The sequence below is a fragment of the Somniosus microcephalus genome, chromosome 11 (genome assembly GCF_052327205.1).
Source record: "Somniosus microcephalus isolate GS21.2 chromosome 11, FLI_Smic_1.0, whole genome shotgun sequence".
Classification (NCBI taxonomy): Eukaryota; Metazoa; Chordata; class Chondrichthyes; order Squaliformes; family Somniosidae; genus Somniosus; species Somniosus microcephalus.
Genome location: NC_140997.1, coordinates 168,455,651 through 168,470,219, shown reverse-complemented (window position 1 = coordinate 168,470,219; position 14,569 = coordinate 168,455,651). Strand labels below are relative to the sequence as shown.

Below are 14,569 nucleotides of genomic sequence, written 5' to 3'. Positions count from 1 at the left end.
GTTGATGTAGGCCTCCTTTCTCCTTCTCCTCCTCTGTCCTCTCTCTCCAGGCACCTCAGTTGATGTAATGATGGTGGAGTTGGTGGTGGTGGTCCAACGTTCTCCTCCTCTTCCTGGTCAGGGGACCACCACTTTAATCCACTCTCCAAAGTCTGGCTGCTCCCTCTGCTCGTGCTTGTAGCTGAACAGAGGGTAACTTAAGACTGAAATACAGAAGCCTGCTATGGCTTTATATACAGGGGTGGTCACTGCCAGTACTGCAGTATAGAATCAGTTCTTCTCTTAAAGGTACATACACAACAAAACTAACCCTTGATCCCGCCGTCTTACAAGCTATTGCCCTATCTCCAACCTCCCTTTCCTCTCCAACGTTTGTGAACATGTTGTCGCCTCCCAAATCTGTGCTCATCTTTCCCAGAACTGCTTGTTTGAATCCCTCAGCTCCGTCCCTGCCACAGCACCGAAATGGCTCTTACCAAGTTCACAAATGACATCCTAATTGACTGCGACAAGGGTAATCTATTCCTTCTGGACCTGTTTGCAGCCTTTGACATGGTTGACCACAAAATTCTGCTCCAATGCCTTGCCACCATTGTCCAGCTGGATGAGACTGCATTCACCTGGTTTCATTCCTATCGTTCCAGCTGCAGCCATAGAATCACCTGCAATGACTTCTCTTCCCGATCCCGCACCGTCACCTCTGGTGTCCTCCAAGGATTTATCCTTGGCCCCCTCATCTACATGCTGCCCCTTGGTGACATCGTCCGGTGACACAACATCAGTTTTCACATGTACGCTGCTGAGACTCAGCTCTCCCGCTCATCCATCTCTCTCGAACCCTCCACTATCTCTATAATATCAGATTGCTTGTCCGACATCCAGCACTGGATGTGTAGAAATTTCCTCCAATTAAGTATTGGGTTGACCAAAGCCATTGGGCTCGATTTTGCCAGTGTGGGTGGGCTGGGGCGTGTCAGGTGGCATTCGTGTCAGGACCCCGACTCTGAAGTGAAGTGGGGAAAAAGTGCGATTTTCCCTCAATTGGACAATTGATTTCCAGCGTGTGGGAACCCCTGGCCCAATGAGACTTTTCATACAGAAAGTCGCCTCCGATGATGTCATCAGTGCTGCTGGATTTAAGGCCTGCAAGCAGCCTTGCTACTTCTGGAGACTGCAAACTTTAAGGTGATTGTAGTAAGGAATTCATTGATCGACTATGTCCAGCAGCAGGCAAAAGTGTGCTCCACGCTTCGATGAGCCCTCCCTCCAAACTCTGGTGGAGGGAGCAAGATCGAATAAGGAGGTGCTCTTCCCTTCCTCTGGGAGAAAAAAGCCACCCCAGCAGACTAAAGCTGTGTGGCTGCAAGTGGCCCAGGAGGTCAACTCCATATTGATGAGCCGCCGAACCTGGCTGCAATGCAGGAAGAGGTTTCATGACCTTCTCCACACAGGAAAAGTGAGTATGACTTTCCCATCTCCCTCAATCTGATCCCCATCACCTCTCCTCACCAGCACTCTGCTTTGCCAACATCTTCCTCTACATCCCACTTGACACTTACATCCTTGCACCCTCAGAGTGGCGGCAGCGGACCTGTGGGAGACGAGGCGGCTGAGTGGCGGCGGTGTTAAAAGAATGGCGGAGACCCGGTAGGCCTCAGAGCTTACTAATTTCCAATCTCCGAACTCAGAGGGAGGGAGAGAAGTAAAAAGTAATCGAAGTGTGACGTCACCAGAAAGCAGGTAAGTGATTGGTTGGTGAGTATTTCTCTCTTTTTAAACTTTAACTCTGTGGTTTATAGTTTTTAAGGTCTCTGTGGTGTAGCGGGGCCTGTTGGTAAACCAGGGCCCTTAAATATACCATTTAACTGTAGTGTAATTGGTGGGATTGATTTGATTTAATTTAATTGCAATTAATTAAAGGGTAAGTCATGACAGGAGAGCCCGGCCCCGTGATATGCTCCTCCTGCGCTATGTGGGAACTCAGGGACACTTCCTGTGTCCCTGACAACTGTGTGTGCAGGAAGTGTGTCCAGCTGCAGCTGCTGGCAGACCGCATTGCGGTGCTGGAACTGCGATTGGATACATACTGGACCATTCGCGATGCTGAGGACGTTGTGGATATCACATTTAAGCAGTTGGTCACACCACAGGCAAAGGTTGGACAGGCAGAAAGGGACAGGGTGACCAACAGACAGAGTACTAGACACAGGCAGGTAGTGCAGGGGTCCCCTGTGGACATCCCCCTCTCAAACAGATACACTACTTTGAGTAATGTTGAGGGGGATGGCTTATCAGAGGAAGGCAGCAGCAGCCAACTTCCTGGCACCAGGGGTGGCTCTGCTGCACAGGATGGGAGGAAAAAGAGGGGTAGAGCTATAGTAATAGGGGATTCTATTGTAAGGGGGATAGATAGGCGTTTCTGCGGCCGCAAACGAGACTCCAGGATGGTGTGTTGCCTCCCTGGCGCAAGGGTCAAGGATGTCTCAGAGCGGCTGCAGAACATTTTGGAAGGGGAGGCTGAAAAGCCAGTTGTTGTGGTGCATATAGGTACCAACGATATAGATAAAAAATGGGATGAGGTCCTAAAAGCTGAATATAGGGAGTTAGGAGGTAAATTAAAAAATAGGATCTCAAAGGTAGTAATCTCAGGATTGCTACCAGTGCCACGCGCTAGTCAGAGTAGAAATAGAAGGATATTTCAGATGAATACATGGCTAGAGGAATGGTGCAAGGGGGAGCGATTCAAATTCCTGGGACATTGGAACCGGTTCTGGGGGAGGGGGGACCAGTTCAAACCGGACGGTTTGCACCTCGGCAGGGCCGGGACCGATGTCCTAGCAGGAGTGTTTGCTAGTGCTCTGGGGAAGGGTTTAAACTAAAATGGCAGGGGGTTGGGAACCTGAGCAGGGAGACAGAGGAAAAGGAGCAAGGATAAAAGCAAAAGATAGGAAGGAGAAAAACAAAAGTGGCAGTCAGAGAAATCAACAGTTTAAATCAAGCATGGCCACAGTAAATAATAATTCTAATAGGTCTAAGAGCGTTAAAAAAACAAGCCTGAAGGCTTTCGGCTGAAAATTCAGGAGCCTTAGCGCCTCATTTGAGGCGCTAGAGGGCCTTGCGCCGGAGTTATGGCCAGTAGTGAAATTCCCTGGGGCCCTAAATCGGCATTGCTCCGGTAGCGCTGCGCCGGCACCGATGACGTCATCGGTGTGCGCAGCGTCCCGGTTGCCGTGGTAACCCGCCCGAACTCCGAAATTGAGTTGCGGCCGCCTTGCCCGTGGCAGCCGCAACCAGCGTTTTGTCAGAGGTGCCTTACTGCAGTTAGCGCCGGTGCATTAAAGGCCCCGCGGCGGCCGGCCGCTTTCCCGCCGGCCGCCTGCCCGCAGCTCCCTCCCCGGACTTCTCTCCCCCCTGCCCCCGGAACAGATGCAAGCCCGGCACTTGTCCGAGGTGCCGGGCTCATTTTTAAGCAGATTTGCGCGGGCCGCGGCCGGGTGCAGGCAGCTCCTCCTTAACGGAAGGAGGAGGCCTGCACTTCCCCAGCCTGCCGCACCGCATCGGGTGCCGCAGCGCCGGAATTGCGGTGCGAAACGGCAGTTAGCGCCCTTTTCCAGGCGCTAAGACCCTTCAGTAGCGCCGGCAGCCGTTTGGGCGCGGCGCCACTGAATTTTTGGCGCGCGCAGGGGACTTAGCGCCAGCACTAATTTCCGGCGCTAAAGCCCTGGCTAAGCCAAAACCCAATTTCTAGGCCTTTGTGTCTGAATGCGAGGTGCATTTGTAATAAGGTGGATGAATTAGCTGCGCAAATAGAGGTAAATGAATATGATTTGACTGGGATTACGGAAACATGGCTCCAGGGTGGCCAAGGCTGGGAACTCAACATCCAGGGGTATTCAATATTCAGGGAAGATAGGCAAAAAGGAAAGGGAGGTGGGTAGCATTGCTGGTTAAAGAAGGGATTAACACAATTGTAAGAAAGGATATTAGCTCTGATGATGTGGAATCTGTATGGGAAGAAATGAGAAATAACAAGAAGCAGAAAACATTAGTGGGAGTGGTATATAGACCTCCAAACAGTAATGCGGAGGTTGGGGATTAAAAGGGAAATTAGAGAAGCGTGCAATAAGGGCACAGCAGTCATCATGGGTGGCTTTAATCTACATATAGATTGGGCTAACCAAATTAGTAAAAATACTGTGGAGGAGTTATTCCTGGACCAATATGTCGAGGAACCAACCAGAGATCAGGTCATCTTAGACTGGGTATTATGCAACGAGAAAAGATTAATTAGCAATCTTGTTGTACGAGGCCCCTTGGGTCGGAGCGATCATAATATGATAGAATTCTTCATTGAGATGGAGAATGAAGTAGTTGACTCAGAGACTAGGGTCCTGAATTTAAATAAAGGAAACTACGATGGTCTGATGCGCGAGTTGGTTAGGATTGATTGGGGAATGTCACTCAAAGGGTTGACGACGGATAGGCAATGGCAAACATTCAAAGACTGCATGGATGAACTACAGAATTTGTTCATCCCAGTTTGGCATAAAAATAAAACAAAAAAGTTGACTCAACCGTGGCTAACCAGGGAAATTAGGGATAGCATAAGATCCAAGGAGAGGACATATAAATTGGCCAGAAAAAGCAGTAAACCTGAGGATTGGGAGCAGATTAGGATTCAACAAAGGAGGACAAATGGATTAATTAAGAAGGGGAAAATAGAATATGAGAGTAAGCTTGCAGGGAAGATAAAAACTGACTGTAAAAGCTTTTGTAGATATGTGAAGAGAAAAAGATTGGTGAAGTCAAGCGTAGGTCCATTGCAGTCAGAATCAGGGGAATTTATAATGGGGAACAAAGAAATGGCAGACCAATTAAATACATACTTTGGTTCTGTCTTCAAAAAGGAGGACACAAATAACATCCCAGAGATGTCGGGGAACATAGGGTCTGATGAAAGGGAGGAACTGAAAGAAATCAGTATTTGTAGGAAATGGTGTTAGGGAAATTGATGGGATTGAAGGCCGATAAATCCCCAGGGCCTGATAATCTACATCCTAGGGTACTTAAGGAAGTGGCCCTAGAAATAGTAGATGAATTGCTGATCATCTTCCAACATTCGATTGAATCTGGAAAAGTACCCATGGACTGGAGGGTAGCTAATGTTACCCCACTATTCAAAAAAGGTGGTGGAGAGAAAACGGGGAATTACAGACCGGTAAGCCTGACATCAGTAGTAGGGAAAATGCTAGAGTCCATTTTAAAAGATGTAATAGCAGAGCACTTGGAAAACAGTGACAGGATCGGACAATGTCAACATGGATTTACAAAAGGTAAATCGTGCTTGACTAATCCACTGGAATTTTTTGAGGATGCAACTGGTGAAATAGATAAGGGAGAACCAGTGGATGTGGTGTAATTGGCCTTTCAGAAGGCTTTCGATAAGGTCCCGCATAAGAGATTAGCGTATAAAGTAAAGGCACATGGGATTGGGGGCAAGGTATTGACTTGGATAGAGAACTGGTTGGCAGACAGAAAGCAAAGAGTTGGAATAAACGGCTCTTTTTCCGAGTGGCAGGCAATGGCTAGTGGGGTGCCGCAGGGACCTGTCCTTGGACCCCAGCTATTCACAATATATATTAACGATCTAGACAAGGGAACTAGATGTAATATCTCCATATTTGCAGACGACACAAAGCTGGGTGGGCGTGTGTGCTGTGAGGAGGATGCCGAGAAACTCCAGAATGATTTGGACAGGTTGGGCAGAAGCATGGCAGATGCAATATAACGTGGATAAATGTGAGGTTATCCACTTTGGTGGAAAAACAGGAAGGCAGATTATTATCTGAATGGCAATAGATTGGGAGAAGGGGCAGTGCAACGAGACCTGGGTGTCCTTGTGCACGAGTCGCTGAACTTAAGCATGCAGGTGCAGCTGGCGGTTAAGAAGGCAAATGGTATGTTGGCCTTCGTAGCAAGAGGGTTTGAGTACAGGAACAAGGATGTCTTGCTGCAATTGTACAGGGCCTTGGTGAGACCACACCTTGAGTATTGTGTGCAGTTTTGGTCACCTTATCTGAGGAAGGATGTTCTTGACATGGAAGGAATTCAGCGAAGATTCACCAGGCTGATACCTGGGATGGCAGGAATGACGTATGAGGAGAGATTGGTTCGATTTGGCTTGTACTCGCTGGAGTTTAGAAGAATGAGAGGGGATCTCATTGAAACTTATAAAATTCTGACAGGACTGGACAGACTAGATGCAGGAAGGATGTTCCCGATGGTCAGGGAGTCCAGAACCAGGGGTCACAGTCTAAGGATAAGGGGTAGGCTATTTAGGACAGAAATTAGGAGGAATTTCTTCACCCAGAGAGTGGCGAACCTGTGGAATTCTCTACTACAGAAGGCAGTGGAGGCCAATTCATTAAATATATTCAAGAAGGAGTTGGATATATTTCTTAAGGCTAAAGGGATCAAGGGGTATGGGGAGAAAGCAGGGACCGGGTACTGAATTTGGATGATCAGCCATGATCGCATTGAATGGTGGAGCAGGCTCAATGGGCCCAATGGCCTACTCCTGCTCCTATCTTCTTCTATGTTACCCATTGCCTCTCTCTCTATGGTAACATTCACTTAACCATTCGACCATGTAGCCCTCACGCTCCCTATCACTATGATGCAACAACAGCAACAACTTGCAACACACAGGGAGGGCCCTTAATCTCCTTCTAAGCATCTATGCTATGCATTCTCTACACTCACTCCTACATTTTCACTCAAACTCCAGTTGTGACCCTCATTGCAGGAAAAGAGAGCCCACAATAAGAGGCAAAGTGCCATGACAGGAGGAAGGCCACCCTCAGTAGCCCAGCTCACCGCCTGGGAGGAGGCGGCCCTGGAAATCGCCGGGATCGAGGAGAATTCCCAAGTGGGGGACCGACAAACGGGCGCATCACAGCAAGCTGGTGACAGATTAGTTTGGCATCTCTCTCATTGACATTGCATGAGTCACTGATAATGAATCTGATGCTCTAACAGATTGACTTATGATCATCTGCACGATTCAATGTTCATGTAACCTTGACCTCACATCTCTAACTATTTCCCTTACTCCCCCACAGGACTATTGAAAGCCCCCATCCCCACTGTCCAAGAGGAAGAGCCTGAGCTTCCAGACTCCTCAGAGGAAGCTGCAACTTTTGAGGACGCAGCGTCAACAGAATTCAGCGCACCCAGCACCAGCGCAGACACTCACACCTCGGTGGGACCTTCGCGAGATAGAGTAGTGTTGTCACCTGGTGTATCACAGCTCACAAGTGAGCATCAGCAGATGGTGGAGGCAGGGACAGCAGTGGAGTGTCCTCGTCGGAGGGCGCCGGACTCTGCCAGCTCGGCTCAGCTGCATGTCGACCCTGTGCCTCCGGGTCCATCCAGAAGGAGAGAGGTGCTGGAACTCCGGGAACAGGTGCAGGAGTCTCTGGCAGGTTTTGTCTCCAGGGTCACTGCAAGTGTGGAGTGAATGGAGGAGTCCATAGCGAACATGAGCAGAGCCTTTGTGGAGGCATTGCTGCATGACCGCATCACCGCGGAAAGGATGGCAACCTCCGTGGAAAGGATGGCTAACTCCATGGTAAGGCTGGCTGCTGTAGGGGAGAGGATGGCTATGGCCAAGGAGGAGCTTAGTCACCAAGGTCTTGAAAACATGGTCATTGTTCAGAATAGAATGACATCTCCTGAAGAGCGAAGGTCAGCTATTGAGCATAGAAACCAGACCTTCATGGAAGTCCTCTGGAGTAGGACTTCCAGTGCAGAAACGGGTCCTCATGGCGCCCCTGAAGTGCAGCAAAGTGCTGTCAAGCCACTTGCTATCTCTGAAGTGGGGCTGACCCATGAGATGGATGTTGGTGGCAGACAACAAGGAAGTGGGGGCTCCTCTCCAAGTACTCACACGATCATGCCACTGCAAAATGTTCGGTCAGAGCCCCACCAGAGTCCTCACCAAACTGAGATGGGCGTCTCAGCCCCTGCACAGCTGCAGAAGCAGCAGACTGTTGCTGAGCCCTCACAGGTTCCCAACCCCAGAGGACGCCCGCCAAAGGCGTCGAGTCAGGAGCAGCAAGAAAGGTGAGCAAGGGGCCTCCACATCTGCTGAAGTTACAGGGGAAGCACCATGTAGGAGCATGTGTAAGAGAAAGATAATGCATAGGTAGTCACAAGGGTAGTCACTTGGGTGCTGTGATGTATTGTATTTGGACCAGCCATCCTTATCATGGTATCATAAACAGATTTAATGGCAGACTGTTGAAGTTATGGCCCATGTCATTTCGCAAATAGGACTTTCACATTCAGGGCTTAGGGTGACTTGCAATTGTCAGTATGGTGGTCAGAGTGATAGGAATCCACAGGTTCTTGTCCATTGTCGATGCTCTGGTAAGAAGGTGTGAGACAAAAGTGTTTGATTGTGCAGGCTAAGCAAGTCTGGCCAACATGAGTGCGTCCCTTGCATCCCGGGCAGCAATGTGGTTGTGCGCTGGTGCCTTCTGGCCTGTGCAGTTTCAGGTGGGTGAGCAGCAGCTTGGCGCTCCTATTGTTGCTCCTGCTGTTGGTGCTGCTGTTGTTCAGGGTTCTGCTGCTGCCACGGCTGGTCTTCCTCTGAATCTGATGTCCAGGAGGAAAGAAAATAAATGGTTCCCATGCTTCTGCTATATACCTCAGTTGAGGAAGCGCTCAGTCAAGGTGGGGAGAGGCGTTTCCCAGGAGGTCACACTGGAGATGGGTGTCAGGCTCCAAACTTCCACAACAATGAGTGTGCCTGCTAAAAGTTTCCCCAGACCTGAGACAACAAAGTTCTGCCACCTGCAAATGATGATTGCTGAAAATTCCTTTTTAGTGGTGGAGCTGCAGCTGTTAGTAAGCAATCCAATTGTGAGGCCGCCAGGATTCACTGGCGTGTTCCAGAGGAGGAGGGTAGGATGGGGGAAATGTCTAAAAATCAGAAAGGCCTCTCAAAATTGGATTATAGAGGCAATTAAGTGGTTGTTAAGGGCCTTAAGGGCCTATCCCACCTTTTGGAGGTGGGATGGAGACGGGGTCAGAAAACTCGCATATGGGAAAATTGCTCGGAGGCAGAAACGGGCTTGCCCGCCAGTTTTTGCAATTTTATCACCTCACACGCCTCCAATACCGCCTCCTCGGGCCTGGCAAAATCGAGCCCTTCATGTGTCCTGGAAAACGACATATGCAGGAAGTGCCACCAACTGTTCAAGCCATGCCTTTATCATCTCTAGACTTGACTATTTCAATGCACTTCTGGCCAGCTTCCCTAGTTCGACCCTCCATAAGCCTGAAGTCATCCAAAACTCTGCCTAACTGGGGGAGTTGGGACGAGTACAGCCTGGACGGTTTGCACCTTGGCAGGACCAGAACTGATGTCATGGGGGAGTGTCTGCTGATGATGTTGGGGAGGGTTTAAACTAGAATGGCAGGGGGTTGGGAACAAGTGCAGTGAGACAGAGGAAAGGGAAGCAAGGATAGAAACAAAAGGCAGGAAGGAGAAAAGCAAAAGTGGAAGGCAGAGAAATCAAGGGTGTAAATCAAACAGGGCCACAGTAAATAATAATTCTAAAAGGATTAAGAGTGTTAAAAAATGAAGCCTAAAGGCTTTGTGTCTTAAAGCGAGGAGCATTTGTAATAAGGTGGATGAATTAGCTGCGCAAATAGATGTAAACGGATATGATATAATTGGGATTACAGAGACATGGCTCCAGGATGACCAAGTCTGGGAATTCAACATCCAGGGGTATTCAATATTCAGGAAGGACAGGAAAAAAGGAAAAGGAGGTGAGGTAGCATTGCTGGTTAAAAAGGAGATTAACACAATAGTAAGGAAGGATATTATCTCTGATGATGCGGAATCTGTATGGGCAGAGCTGAGAAATACCAAGGGGCAGAAAATGTTAGTGGGAGTTGTATACAGACCCCCAAACAGTAATGCTGAGGTTGGGGATGGCACTAAACGGGAAATTAGAGATGCGTGCAATAAGGGCACAGCAGTTATCATGGGTGACTTTAATCTACATATAGATTGGACTAACAATTTAGTCGAGTAACCAACTAGAGACCAGGCCATCTTAGACTGGGTATTATGTAATGAGAAGGGATTAATTAGCAATCTTGTTGTGCGAGGCCCCTTGGGGAGGAGCGATCATAATATGAAGGAATTTTTCATTGAAATGGAGAGTGAAGTAGTTGACTCAGAGACTAGGGTCCTGAATTCAAATAAAGGAAATTACGATGGTATGAAGCATGAGTTTGCTAGGATGGATTGGGGAACGTTACTTAAAGGGTTGACGGTGGATAGGCAATGGCAAACATTTAAAGATCGCATGGATGAACTACAGAATTTGTTCATCCCTGTTTGCCATAAAACTAAAACAAAAAAGGTGACTCAACCGTGGCTAACAAGGGAAATTAGGGATAGCATAAGATCCAAGGAGAGGACATATAATTTGGCCAGAAAAAGCAGCAAACCTGAGGATTGGGAGCAGTTTAGGATTCAGCAAAGGACCAAGGGAGTAATTAAGAGGGGGAAAATAGAGTATGAGAGTAAGCTTTCAGGGAACATAAAAACTGACTGTAAAAGCTTCTATAGATATGTGAAGAGAAAAAGATTGGTGAAGTCAAGCGTAGGTCCCTTGCAGTCAGAATCAGGGGAGTTTATAATGGGGAACAAAGAAATGGCAGGCCAATTAAATACATACTTTGGTTCTGTCTTCACAAAGGAGGACACAAATAACCTCCCAGCGATGTCGGGGAACATAGGGTCTAATGAGAAGGAGGAACTGAATGAAATTAGTATTTGTAGGGAAATGGTGTTAGGGAAATTGATGGGATTGAAGGCCGATAAATCCCCAGGGCCTGATAATCTACATCCTAGGGTACTTAAGGAAGTGGCCCTAGAAATAGTAGATGCATTGCTGGTCATCTTCCAAAATTCTATAGACTCTGGAACAGATCCCATGGATTGGAGGGTAGCTAATGTAACCCCACTATTTAAAAAAGGTGGTAGAGAGAAAACAGGGAATTATAGACCGGTAAGCCTGACATCGGTAGTGGGGAAAATGCTAGAGTCCATTATAAAAGATGTAATAGCAGAGCACTTGGAAAACAGTGACAGGATCGGACAAAGTAAACATGGATTTGCAAAAGGTAAATCGTGCTTGACTAATCTACTGGAATTTTTTGAGGATGTAACTGGTAGAATAGATCAGGGAGAACCAGTGGATGTGGTATATTTGGACTTTCAGAAGGCTTTCGATAAGGTCCCGCATAAGAGATTAGCATGTAAAGTTAAAGCACATGGGATTGGGGGTAAGGTACTGACTTGGATAGAGAACTGGTTGGAAGACAGGAAGCAAAGAGTTGGAATAAACGGGTTTGTTTCCGAGTGGCAGGCAGTGACTAGTGGGGTACCACAGGGCTCGGTGCTAGGACCCCAGCTATTCACAATATATATTAATGATCTAGACGAGAGAACTAGATGTAATATCTCCAAATTTGCAGACGACACAAAGCTGGGTGGGCGTGTGTGCTGTGAGGAGGATGCAGAGAAACTCCAGTATGATTTGGATAGGTTCGGTGATTGGGCAGATGCATGGCAGATGCAGTATAATGTGGATAAATCCGAGGTTATCCACTTTGGTGGCAAAAACAGGAAGGCAGATTATTATCTGAACGGCAATGGATTGGGAGAAGGGGAAGTGCAACGAGACCTAGGTGTCCTTGTCCAGGTGCAGCAGGCGGTTAAGAAGGCAAATGGTATGTTGGCCTTCGTAGCAAGAGGATTCGAGTACAGGAGCAAGGATGTCTTGCTGCAGTTGTACAGGGCCTTGGTGAGACCACACCTTGAGTATTGTGTGTAGTTTTGGTCGCCTTATCTGAGGAAGGATGTTCTTGCCATGGATGGAGTGCAGCGAAGGTTCACCAGACTGATACCTGGGGTGGCAGGAATGACGTATGAGGAGAGATTGGGTCGATTGGGCTTGTACTCACTGGAGTTTAGAAGAATGAGAGGGGAGCTCACTGAAACTTATAAAATTCTAACAGGACTAGACAGACTAGATGCAGGAAGGATGTTCCCGATGGCGGGGGAGTCCAGAACCAGGGGTCACAGTCTAAAGATAAGGGGTAAGCCATTGAGGACAGAGATGAGGAGGAATTTCTTCACCCAGAGAGTGGTGAACCTGTAGAATTCTCTACCACAGAAGGCAGTTGAGGCCAATTCATTAAATATATTCAAGAAGGAGTTACATATATTTCTTAAGGCTAAGGGGATCAAGGGATATGAGGAGAAAGCAGGGACAGGGTAATGAATTTGCATGATCAGCCATGATCTCATTAAATGGCGGAGCAGGCACAAAGGGCCGAATGGCCTACTCCTGCTCCTATCTTCTATGTTTCTATGGTTCTATGTACACTTTCATCGAACCTGGGGTCGCAGATCCTGAGTGGAGTAGTTGGAGCAGACTGTGAGAGACTGTGCCTGCGGCTACAAAAACCCGAGGTAAAGTTCAGATCAACAACATTTCCCTACAAGGCTACATCGCTGTCAAAGAGAAACATGCAAGGTACCTTCCCCACAGCTCTGGGTGCTACGCTGCAAAAAGTTTCCGCAAAGCCCAGTGCCCCATCATGGAGCATCTGGCCAACTCCATAACGATGCTCGGGGCAACAATGACCATGTGCACTGTGAAGCACACCTTCGAGATTATCCAACTACTGATCCATGATAACCCACTGCAGCTGTTGGTGAATCCCATTATCAAGATGCTACCCGTCCTAGCTGAGTTAGCACCGTGAGGAGGCAGGCTGTTGATCAGTCACCATTGTGGCACGTTAACCAGGCTCTCTAATTACTGTGCACTGTGGCCAAAGAGGCAGTACTCAGGAAGATTAATACAATTTCAGAGTGCCTGGCTGAAGCGCTCATCAATGCTGCTAAGAGCTCATCTCAAAGAAGGATGAACTGGAGTGTGTGGCTAAGAACAACCGTCAGTCTACATTTCTGTTCCCTGCATTATCTAATAAAAGCGTTTAAGAAGAAAATAAATGGCAACAGCTGAAAGATGTGATTTGCTGGGCCCAGGTGGAATCTGTTTTTGGAGTAGGTGATAGAAATTTGGATCCCATGGTAGAGTTAAGTATTGAACAGAATGTTGGCATCATGGCACACAGCAGTCCCAGGCACTTCACTTTTTTATTTGATTTGCTAATACCATGCAGTACTGGCTAGTAGCCCATAAGTCCACTCATTGAAACAGAATTGAGAGATAGAGAGAGAGAGAGAATGGAAATCCAACATGATTGATTGGTAAGCAACAGATAGAATTGGTGAAAGAATATATAATTCAAAAATGTAAGCAAACCATGTTGAGAAATATGGTAAGTACACAAGATAGTTAGGTAAAGATAAATTTTCTGAATTAGCTCAGTCATTAAAACAACAGCAAATGAGTGTTTACGAATGCTCGGCACATAAGTGATGTGGCTGTTTAGGTGAACTTTGTGTTTGCCCATAAGAACATGAGAAATAGGAGCAGGAGCAGTACATACGGCCGCTCAAGTCTGCTCGCCATTCAATAAGATCATGGCTGAACTTTTACATCAACTCCACTCGATGTAAAAGTTCAGCCATGATCTTATTGAAAAATCTGCTTCATTGAAACCCTTTTCTGAGGAAGAAGTTTTGAGGAACAGCATGCGAAAAGCTGCAGAAATCATGTGTCCAGATAACTTTTCGCTGAATGTGGCCCATGCCTAATGCCAGGATATTGGATCAGGCTCACCATATTAAAGGAGTTTGACACGCTTGCTATAGACCACTGAAGTCAGGAGCGTGCAGTGCAAGTGAGACACGCCCCTTGAGGTCTCAGTTTCACTGGACACGCCCCCAATGTTTCTGTCAAGCTGCTAACCATTTTTACATGCAAAGCAGCAGTTTAAATAGGTTTTTGGAAGTTTTTTGAAGATTTTGGTAACTTTCATAAACTTTTTAAAATGTTTACATTATTTTGAGTAATCTGAAGTAGTTTTAAACAGAATTAAAGCAATTTAAAGACTTTTAAAAGCCCTAAAAGAATTTTTTTAATTCCATTTATTTATTTAGCAATGTCGTCGTCATACGTGTCTTCACACTGTTCCCTTTGGGGAACTGTATGAAGTGGTGGAAGGATTTATGGCCATGATTAACGCTCATTCCGTGACCGTAACCATCTTTGAACCAGCCATTAGGGCGGTTAGTCCTATGGCGGGAGGGTTTTACGGGCTCCCACAAGCTATACAAGGAGGGGGGGCCACCCACACCCACGGACGCAAATATCCCACTGGATGTCAACCCAGAATTTAGAGCCGGAACTCCGACTCCACTTGCCGGGACTGTCTGGAGCGGGGTTCGAAACCCTACCCTGATCTGGCCCAGCGGCGGGGATCCTACCGCTATGACAAAGGCCCAATCCGATTAGCAACGTGAAATGGCAGCATAGGGCTCCAGTCACGGGGAGGGAAAAGGCGC

At 47.5% G+C, this 14,569-nt stretch overlaps 1 protein-coding gene and 1 pseudogene across 5 annotated transcripts in view; one reads left to right on the top strand and one right to left on the bottom strand.

The window, feature by feature from the left end:
- Positions 1-14,569, bottom strand: part of LOC147110976 (contactin-4-like) — a 2,035,446-nt gene that overhangs the window by 1,491,219 nt on the left and 529,658 nt on the right. The window lies entirely within an intron of this gene.
- Positions 466-13,096, top strand: LOC147110978 (small ribosomal subunit protein uS7 pseudogene; annotated as a pseudogene).